Source organism: Cupressus sempervirens, chromosome 11 (assembly GCF_028749045.1).
Source record: "Cupressus sempervirens isolate cs-2001-9-10 chromosome 11, ASM2874904v1, whole genome shotgun sequence".
Lineage (NCBI taxonomy): Eukaryota > Viridiplantae > Streptophyta > Pinopsida > Cupressales > Cupressaceae > Cupressus > Cupressus sempervirens.
In genome coordinates this window covers 24667299-24679517 of record NC_143128.1, presented here as the reverse complement: position 1 = coordinate 24679517, position 12219 = coordinate 24667299, and positions in this window count along the sequence as shown.

Here is a 12219-nt window from a genome sequence, read left to right as displayed (position 1 = left end):
GGCATTCATTAGAGTGTCAAGTTTCTCTTTAAGGAACTTGGAGAAATAGAGGACATTCATATATGAATCTCAAGATTTCAAATTGGAATCTCAAACAAAGATTTATCAAGAATATCTTATAGACAATATATGTAGACGTATGTATGTATGTGTACACATATACATGTGTGTGTGTGATATGTATATATATGTATGTGTATGTGTATATATATGTATATGTATATGTATATATACATACATATAGATATACATACATATACATAGATACATATGTATGTATATAAATATGTCTGTATATATACATATATATACACATACATATGTGTGTGTATATATATGTATGTATATATATATGTACATATATATGTATTTATATATATGTATATATGTATATGTATGTATGCATACACATACACACACATACATGTGTGTGTGTGTCCTACCCCTTACTAACCCCTCGTAATCCCTAGAAAGGAATCTCCTACAATATACCTAACCCTCTAATGAGAAATAATTTTCAATTAGGTAATTTTCATATGAAGAGTGTCTCCCTAAGGCATTTGGGATATCTTTTAATAAGAAAACTCATAGCATCCCTTACTTAGTAGAGATACTATTTGTGTAGACACACACACAATACATACATATATACATACATACATACATACATACATACATATATACACATATATATACATATATGTATGTGTATATATATGTATATATGTGTATATATATAGTTAGATAACCAATGGGGGAGGTGAATTAGTTATAACTAGTTATCATATAATCCTTAAAAAAATCACCAACTTGAACTTCATAAACTTTCATATCATTAACTCGGTAACCAAGTATACCATCAATTACAACTAGTTATCTAATGACATATATATAACTAATGGGGGAGGTGAATCAGTTATAACTAGTTATCATATAGGCCTTAAAAAAATTTAACCAACTTGAACTTCTTAAGCTTTCATATCATTAGTTTGGTAACCAAGTATATAATTGGTTATAATTAGTTATCTAGCTATATATGTGGTTGGAAATTCAAGGGGTAACTAAGAGGGGAGGGATGAATTAGTTACCACAAAAACAATTCAAAGTCCCTTAGATGTCAATGCAAACTTCTCACTTAATAAATCAAATCCTCTCTCTTCTTAGTTAACAAAGCAACATTAAGATATTAACGTGTATTAACCTTTAGTAACTTAGTTGAAGAAACATAAAGCATTAAGAAAATAATATGAACACATGATACGTCAAGATTTAATGTGGCAACCCAATTTGGGAAACCATCAATGCAACTAGTTACAACTTTTTACTCTTTTGAAGTAAACCTTGTTAGGAGGCAACCCTGTTAAAGGTTACAAAACACATGGTTAAGTGTGATCCTGTTATAGGATTTGAATCATCCTTTTAGGAGTGGCCTTTTTGGAGGTTTTTAGACACTTCAATTGGAAATACCACCTTATTATAGAATTTACAAAGGGACTATTAAGTCAACTTTGTTAAGAGATTTCTTCACTACGATAATTGTTAGAAAGTAACAATGATTGACTAGATTGATGAAGCAACTAACTTTTTAGATTTAGATCAATATTTTGGTTTATCCTCTTGATCCTTCTTGATTAGAATATTCTTTTCATCTTGGTCTTCTAAGTTGGATGCTCTACCCTTAATCAGGTATCCTTCTCATTTCAAATCTTTAACATTCATCCCACTTGCTTAATTCAACCCACAACTTAACCTTGCATATATATGATACTCAATGTCAAGATGGCTTGAATTCCCTTTCATACAAATATTTAACATCCATTTAGTCATCTTATATTAACCAATTGATTAACAAAAGTAATCTATTGACAGTCAGCTTACACTGGACTGAGTCACTTGGTTAATATTGAATTTCTTTGATAACCGACCAAACTTGGTTAACACTAGCTCTCTTCATTGACCAACCAAAATATATTTATACTAACTTCCTTTGATGACAAAATGAAACTCAGTTTCTTCTGAATTCTACTTGGTTGATACTGGATTCTTTTGCAGTGCCCAACTGAGCTTGGGTAGCACTAGTTGTGCTTGGTTAAAGCTTCAACATTTGTGTAACATCAATGATAATATACAATTGAATAATTATTTTCAACAATCACCCTCTTTGGCATTGATGGCAACACAACATGTCATTATGCAAAGAAAACTTATAGAGAAACATAATAATTTATAAGATTTTATAATACCTTAGTTTCATTCTAATTCTTCATCCATAAGAACTCTCTCTAAATTTCTCCCTCTATTATCTTATCTTCACACTCTATCTTATCTCCCTCTTTCTCTTATACAAATATCTTTATCTTATTATTTTCTTTAGGATGACATAAATCTCTCCCTCTCTAACATCAAACGCCAAAGACTTCATACAATGAAATTGTAATGTAGCTTATGTATTGATTCATATACAATGTGCTCTGACAATATTGCATCAACTTGATAATTCTTTGATGAAACTCAATTGATGCATCACTAATCTATACTATAATGAGCATTAGATAGAGGAATGACCCCTAGCTTACCTCTAAGATACAAAAATACATCTGTTAGAAAGGTTAATCTTTCCTTGGATATATTTTAATTGGGATATTCCAAGGGTCCCTACATGTAATTTGTCCACTTGTACACATGTGGAGGACATGTCATTATTTGTCCTTTATTCCACATGTAAGGACAACTCTTGTTTATTTCTTTATTTAGTTTATCCTCCTTAAGAGGATTGTGACACTTTGCACACACCTATTATGAATGTGGCATTCATAGAAATGGGAGTTACAAATGCAACTCCTCTCTCATCTCTATATAAGAGATGCTCCTCCTTCTTTCTTCACAACTACACACCACTCTAAGCACTTGATGTTATTGTATTGAGCTACCTTTGCTCCAACACTCTCTCTCTCTCTTCTTTAGGCATTTGCCTTCATTCATAATAACTCACAAGGGGTTTTCTTTGCTTTCCCCTTATAAACCCTTGTCTCCATTGTTGAACCATCTTGGTGTATGCTCTTGGAGTTGCTTATCTTATGGTAACATTGTTTCACACTTAACTTACTTGGATTGTTTCTCGTTCCTTGCTCAACATTATTCATTTCTTACATGGTATCAGAGCTTGGTTATCTAATCCTTGTTTTAAGTTTTGTGGTGAAGGTTGCCATTCATTGGAGCACACCTTATTTGGAGACGTTATTGAGAGAAGAAGATTGTGTTGTGATCTTAGCTCATTTTAACTAATCTTGTGCATGCAAGTTTTTTTTTACTAACCCTCTTTGGAAGGCTTGCCGCCAAAGGGTTTTCTTGCAAAGCTTCATTTTTTTACTAACCCTCTTTGGATGGCTTGCCACCAAAGGGTTTTCTTGTAAAGCTTCATATTTTTCACTAAGCCTCTTTGGACGGCTTGCCGCCAAAGGGTTTTCTTAGTAAATTTTATTTTTTTTGGTTTGTTTTGGACGGCATGCCGCCAAAACAAAACATATTACAATAGTGAAGCTTTCTATCTCTTTATTTTTTCTATTACTTTATTTTTCTAAAAAAAAAAATTTTAAGAAAAAAAATAATATATTTTACTACTTTGTGTTTTTAAAAAAAAAAAAACAAAAACATAGTGCAAAGTTTTTATATCTATAAAATCAAATTAAAAATTTCTTTTATTTTTTTTATAGGGCGGCCGCGCCACCCCGTGCCTCAGCAAATCTTCCACTGCCAAAAGCACTTTGGCCTGGGACATTCCTTGGCAGCTTAATCCGCCGAAGCATTTCGGCCACCATTTCTGCACCATCGTTGCACATTCGTGCCGCCGCGCAAACATTCGCGCCGCCGCACAAACATTCTCGCCGCCGCGCAAACAGCCACCGGTTAAAACTTCCGCCGCCGCCGCCGGTGCAGCTCGGCACCTCTGCAACCCTTGCCGCGCGCATCCGCCACTCTGTGGTTTTAAAAACCCCCCACAACCGCTTCCTCCGCTCCCACCACGCGGCGACCACCGACTTTGGCCGCTCCCGCCACGCGGTAACCACCGCCCGCGGATCGCCGCTCCCACCACGCGGCGACCACCGACCGCGGCTCTTCTTTCGCCACGCGGCAGCCACCGCCCACTCCCCTCCCTTTTCCAATTTAAAAACAAAACGTTTCCCCCTCTTTCTTTTCCAATTTTTAACTAATATTAATTGTTTAAATTACTTTTTAATTTTCTCTATCACCATTAGTTAAAATTTAAAATAAAAAAAAAATTAAATATTCTTAAAAAAAATAATAATAATAATAATAACCTAAAATAATAAAATATAAAATAAAATAAAAACAATTTTGTTCAATTTATAAAATTTTATTCTCCAAATCATTTGATTCTAAAATTAAGGGCATTTTTTTCCCACAAAGCGAAGAATTTTTTTTTCCTAAACATGTCAACATTAATTCCAGAAATCAAACTTAATTATTCGAATTATCATTCTTGGAAAACTCATATCTCATTTATTTTTCGTTTTAAACATCTCTTTGAAATAGCCACTGACCCTTCTCTTGAGCCCAGTTCAGCGGCTACTCAAGATGAGAAAGATACTTGGAAAGCTAAAAATGAAGAGGCTTTAGGATTAATTGGTATTTCTATTATTCCAGATTTATATGTCTTAATTGCTCATTGTTCTAAAGCTCATGATGCATGGTCCATCTTGAAAACCAAGTATGACAGTGGCGATGAATATCGCAAAATACAATTGCAAGATCAACTCGAAGATCTCAGGTATGCAGATTTTAAAGGTATGGATGAATTACTCTTAAAATTTGATTCTCTTAAAAGTCAAATTATGGCTTTAGGTGTTCAATTAGAGGATATTCGTTTAATCCATCTTATTCTTAAAAAATGTCTTCCAAGACAGTTTCAACAGTTTATAACCAATATTCATGCTCAGCTTGCTATTCCTACTTTATCTTCTCAGTTAACTTATGTTATTTTTCAAACTTTATTGAGACAGGAAGAAGCTAAGCTAATTCAATTTGGTACTCTCAAATCAACTAAACATGCATTTGTCTCTAGAAATTCAACTCATAATTTTCGTTCCAATAATCATAATTACAAGCCATCTAATTCAAATAACACCAACAATAAATTTCATCCAAAATATAATACTACCCATCATCCTAATAATACTCGTAATACTAATAATCAAAGGAACCATTCCAATTCCAAACCTCATTGTTCTTATTGTGGCAAAGATGGTCACCTTGTCAATAACTGCTTTAAAAAACAAAATGATAGAAAACCTATGAATCATAGTACCAATCATCAAACCTCAAACCATAGAAAAGGTAATTCAACTAGTTCTAATTCTCGTCAAGCTTTTACTTGTAGCTTTAATCTTTGTAAACCTTTAGAATGGATTGTTGATAGTGGTGCATCTCAACATGTCACCTCTCATAAATAAATTTTTGATTCCTTACAAGCTGATATTGCTAACATTCCTATTCAGTTAGCTAATAATCAGACTTGTAAAGTTGAAGGACTAGGTGATGTTACTATTCCTAATGGTAAATTGCATGATGTTTTATATGTACCTGACTTGAAAACTAATCTGATTTCTGTTTCACAACTATGTCAGAACTATAAAGTTGAATTCTACAAAGATACATGTTATATTATAGATCCTCCAACTCTTAAAGTAATTGCTTATGCTAAAATGGATAACGACAATTTGTTTAAATTCCATGAATTTGCTAGTTCACGATATTCTTTACATACTTCTATTGATTTCAATATATGGCATGAAAGACTTGGTCACTTAAATTCTGATTATATTACTTTCATGAAAAAGCATAATATGGTTGATGGCTTACCTAACATTATTCCTTCCAAGATTACCTGTACAGGTTGTATGAGTGGTAAGATGCATAGGGAACCCTTTCCAAGTGGAAAATCATGGCGAGCAACTCATAAGTTGCATCTTGTCCATAGTGATCTTTTGGGTCCCATGGAGAATACCTCCATCCAAGGTTCTCAGTATGCCCTTACCTTTGTTGATGATTTTTCTAGACGAACTTGGATCTATTTTTTGCATAGCAAGGATCAAGTTCTTGATATATTTATTGAATTTCAGTTATATGTTGAAAGGCAATCTGGATATAAACTTAAAATTCTTAGAACTGATAATGGGAAGGAATATGTGAATAATTCTTTTCATTCTTATTTGAAATCATGTGGAATTAAGCACGAGCTTACTATTCCTTATACACCACAACAAAATGGTGTAGCGGAAAGAAAGCATCGAACCATTGTTGAAATGGCTCGAAGCATGTTGCATGCTAAGAATTTGCATTATAAATTTTGGGCTGAAGCCATGTTTTGTGCAACTTATATTCTTAATCGGACTCCTACCAAAGCTCTCAAAGCTATCACTCCAGAAGAGGCTTGGTCTGGTAGGAAACCAAATTTACATCATTTATGGATATTTGGTTCTATTGCTTATGTTCATACGCCTAAACAGAAAAGGCATAAATTAGATGCTAAGTCATCTCCTTATATGTTTGTTGGCTATGATGAACACACTAAGGGTTATCGTGTTTATGATTCCACTACTAACAAAGTTCAAGTTGCTAGAGATGTTTGTATTGTAGAAACTGGAGTTCATGATTGCTCTACTACAACGGATGATGAATTCAGTGGCACTAAAATTGTGCTAGTGGAGGACCAACCTCCTTCTCTTAACCCTACTCTTTCTCTTAATCAAGTACCACCGGTTATTTCTACTCCTACATCTCATGATACTCAAATAGATACTAATGATACTTTTCTTACTCATGATTCTTCCTCTAGTGATAATTCCATTACAACTAAACGTAAACCTAAATGGGCTCAAAATCTCATCAATGAAGCTGATGATTATATTTCTAAATCTGGTGGAATTAAACATAGAAGGATTAATTATTGTAATTATGCTTTGATGACTACTATTATGAATTCTAACAATCCTAAGTCTTTTGATCAAGCTAACTCTCAACCTCATTGGCAGAAAGCCATGCAAGAGGAATATGATTCGTTACTTGCTAATCACACTTGGGACTTAGTTACATTACCTCCTGGCAAAAACCTAGTTTCATGTAAATGGTTATATAAAACAAAATTGAATACTAATAATGAAATTAGTAAATTCAAAGCTAGACTAGTTGCTAGAGGCTTTTCCCAAATTGAAGGCTTAGACTATAATGAAACCTTTGCACCTGTTGCTAAAATGCCTACTATCAAATTAGTTCTTGCTTTAGCATCTAAACTGAATTGGCCCATTCATCAAATGGATGTTAAAAGTGCTTTCTTAAATGGTGAGTTACATGAAGAAATCTATATGGCTCAACCTCCTGGATTTGTTAAGAAAGGTAGTGAAAATCTAGTTTGCAAATTGAACAAATCTATTTATGGTCTTAAACAATCACCTAGAGAATGGTATTCTCAAATTAATTCTTTCTTCATTTCTCAAGGTTTTACTAGAAGAAAAAATGATCCTAATTTGTTCATTAAACATACTACCGATGATATTATCATTGTTATTGTTTATGTAGATGATTTAATTCTCACTTCTAGTTTAGACATTTTGATTTATGATATTAAATTCCAACTTAAACAAAAATTTCAAATGACCGACTTAGGTATCTTACATTACTTCTTAGGTATGCAAATTTTTCAAACTCCTAATGGTATCTTTGTTTCTCAAAGCAAGTATGCTTATGATCTTTTAGAAAAATTTAAGATGAATGACTCTAACCATGTTTCCATTCCATGTGAATTAGGAACTAAATTAATGAATGATATGAATACTCCTTTTGTTGATGAAACTCTGTATAGACAATTAGTAGGAAGTTTAAATTATTTAACTCTTACTAGACCTGATATTGCTTATAGTGTTGGTTTAGTGTCTCGTTTTATGTCTAAACCTCAACAAACTCATTTTAAAGTTGCTAAACGCATCTTAAGGTATATTAAAGGAACTATTAATATAGGCTTATTTTATGATCCAAACTCTGAATTCAGTTTACATGGCTATACTGATTCCGATCTAGGTGGAGATCCCAATGATGGGAAATCCACTTGTGGTTATTTTTTCTTTGTTGGTTCAGGTCCAATCTCTTGGAAAAGCAAAAAGGAACACTCTATTTCCCTATGCTCAATGGAAGCTGAATACAAAGGTTGTACCAATGCAGCTAAGGAAGCTTTGTGGATTCGAAGACTTCTTGATGATTTTGGTCTACCTCAACAATCACCTACACCTATACATTGTGACAATCAAAGTGCTATTGCCTTGGCAAAGAATCCAGTGTATCATGCCTGCACCAAACATATTTCACTTCAACATCACTTCATTCGAGAACAAGTTGAAGACAATCAAATTATTCTTCTTTATTGTAAAGGAGAAGATCAAGTGACTGATATCTTAACCAAACCACTTTCTAAAGAGAGATTTCAGTTCCATTGTAAAAATTTGAGTTTGCAACCCGTTGAAGTACACTCCCCAAGTAAAGATTAAGGGGGGGTGTTAGAAAGGTTAATCTTTCCTTGGATATATTTTAATTGGGATATTCCAAGGGTCCCTACATGTAATTTGTCCACTTGTACACATGTGGAGGACATGTCATTATTTGTCCTTTATTCCACATGTAAGGACAACTCTTGTTTATTTCTTTATTTAGTTTATCCTCCTTAAGAGGATTGTGACACTTTGCACACACCTATTATGAATGTGGCATTCATAGAAATGGGAGTTACAAATGCAACTCCTCTCTCATCTCTATATAAGAGATGCTCCTCCTTCTTTCTTCACAACTACACACCACTCTAAGCACTTGATGTTATTGTATTGAGCTACCTTTGCTCCAACACTCTCTCTCTCTCTTCTTTAGGCATTTTCCTTCATTCATAATAACTCACAAGGGGTTTTCTTTGCTTTCCCTTTATAAACCCTTGTCTCCATTGTTGAACCATCTTGGTGTATGCTCTTGGAGTTGCTTATCTTATGGTAACATTGTTTCACACTTAACTTACTTGGATTGTTTCTCGTTCCTTGCTCAACATTATTCATTTCTTACAACATCCTTAGGTAATGGCTTGGTGAATATGTCTACAACCTACTCCTTGGTGTTCATATATTCCAATCTTACCTCTTTGTCTTGAACTAATTCCCTCATAAATTGATACTTGATTGTAATGTGTTTTTTCTTAGTATTCTTTTATTGAGTCTTAACATTGAGGAGTTAAATTTAAATAAATGTGCAATACCATAAACATTCACACATTTTGTTAACATGGAAACCCTATAAAGGGAAAAACAACCTAGGAACTAACAACCCAAATATTTTAACTCTTCTGAAGTGAGCTCTATTAGGAGCCAACCTTGTTAAATGTTGCATACACATTGTTAATATGACCTTATTAGAATATTTACATCAAAGATCATTTAGACCTTATCACTTCTTGACATTTCTAAACAGTGGTCAGCTCTAAAAGACTAGTTTAAAAACATTCAAAAGAATACTCCCATATAGGATTTTAAAAGACTATTAGGTCCACTCGGTCAATATATTTTTCTGTTGCAATGGTAAGAAAGTAATAGTAAAATTTTTTATTATGCTTTAGCAATACACCTTGCTTGTTTAGATCTCTGATTCACTCAATCTCTTTCTTTTGATCCCTTTCTAGTTGATTCACACACTTCACAATCTAACTTAGCACTTCCTTTGCTTGATCTTCACAATATTGTTTTGCTCAGTTCACCTTATTTCCTCATCAACTTGATCAATTTCAATCAGAAACATCAAGAACAATAAACATCATGCTACATCCCTTAAGTAGAAAAAAAATTACGTTCCTCTAGAATCTTCTAGGTTTTGTTGCTTAATAATAATCCTTAGGTCTTCATTATGTTTAGAATCATTGAATATAGTTGCTCAAAAAATAAACTTCCACCTTGAACTTTGTCCTCCATTTCAAATTGATAAATATTCTCTACTAGATCTTTGTTGAACTTTTCTAGTCATTGATCTCATAACTAAATTCATCCTTATCCCTGAAAACCCTTGAACATTCTAAATTTTCATCAAACACTAGCCTTAGATTAAATCTTTTCTAAACTTTTTCTTTTTGTTCATACTTGGTGAAAATCACATCTCGCTTGGTCAATACTAGACTTAGTTAACACTAAAATTGCTTGGTTAACACTATGTATTCTCCACTTCTTAATGAGATGCTCAGTGACAACTATAGTAGCTTGGTTAATACTATAATCTTTCATTCACCAACCAAGATATCTTTCTTACATGATTTCATAGCTTTTCTCATATGTTGAAGTTCATATAAAAATCCAAACCAACATTATATTGTTAGAGTCTAACTTAGTCAAGTGCCCATTGAATACCATACACTTATCAACACTTACATCATCATACCTTCTTAAAATCCTCTTCATTAATCAAATGATATGAAACTCTACTGATTGAACATAATATCTAACCCATTAAAGATTGGCATTAGTGGCAACAAAACACATGCTATGACTCTTTCACATACATTAACAACATTATTCATTGGGGCTAACACACACACACACACACACACACACACACACACATTAACAATATGTTCCAAGCACTATCATTCATTCTTTAAGCTATAAGTGGGGACATTATACTCCACTTTATATTTGAGATTTTGATTCTTTTTCATCAGCTCAATGATTGCTTCATTTGATTCCTTGGGCATGGCTCCCTCAAGTAGTTGATAAATTTGGTTCTAGCTTCCATGCATGTTTTATAGTGAGCTCTATCCTTATGGCTATGGACTTCTTAGATTTTCTTATAGCTCTTGGATCATTTGGTTTGCACTTTCAAGTTTCTTCTCATGACTATAACTTTCCATGAATGTGTATCTTTCCCTCAAGATGTTAGGATTATTATCAAGAGGACCAACACTCTAATACCAATTGTCAACAGTCTTAAGTATTGAGAAGGGAGGAGGTGAATCAATACATGTAATGTAAACATTCAACCATCAATTTGCTAAATTGAAATATTAAATTCCAAATTGTAAAGCATTAAATGATGCTTGCAAATAAAAGACAACAATATCTAACAACCATACAACTACCACACATTACACAATGATTTTGGTATCGTGGAAAACCTTGTTAGAGGATGAAACTCATGGTCAAGATAATACCCATAAGATCACTAACGTAGTAAATGAGTTGCTTTGTTAGGAGCTTATAATTACCATTTTGTGGGGTTCACCCTTCTAGGATTAATTTGTAACTTGTTAGAAGTATAAATAAATCAGAAAAATATCTACCTTGTTAGAGGATTTCAAGTACTACAATAAGAGCTTACTTAGTTTTACAAAATCTTGTTAGAGATCACCCAATTTAGGGATTTCCCTACTGCAACTATTAGGAAACAACAAGATCTCTAATCTTGTTGTGCCACTCCATTCCTATCAAATCCAATTTTCTATCTTCTATTCTTTTCAACTTTTCTCTATACTTTTCTTCTTTGTATCTTGATCACAACTTACACAATTCATAGTTTCGCTTACTTTTTTCATTAAAAAATCTTTCTTATAGTTCAGTTAAACATAACTTTTGTTTCACTTCACCTTGACCATTAGTTCAAACCTTAAGCTTCTCACTCAAGCTCTTTGTTAGAAATTAATCAATTTAATTCAACTTGAAGAACTCCTAACTTTTTGAAAAACCTTATTAGAAATATGAATAAATCAAATCTAATTTTACAAACATTCAATATGAATATGTTTATCTTATCGCATCTTGTTAGTAAAACATTATACTTGTATCCAAAAATAATCCAACAAAACCTAAATGTTATAACATTTTTCCTTTAATTTTTTTTGAAATTTTTTAAATTATTCTTCTTATTATTTTCTTTTCCTTATTCTAAATTTTTTTTCCCCGTTTTACTCTCATTTACTCTCTTAAATTCTTTATATATTAATATCATTTGTCATATATATATATATATATATATATATATATATATATATATATATATATATATATATATAATTTCAAATTTGCGTTCTTATATAATAATAAAATCTCATATTTGTAATATTCATTTTATTGATTTTATATTTATATGATTATATTCTATATTTTTGTAAGAACTAAATTATTTTAAAAA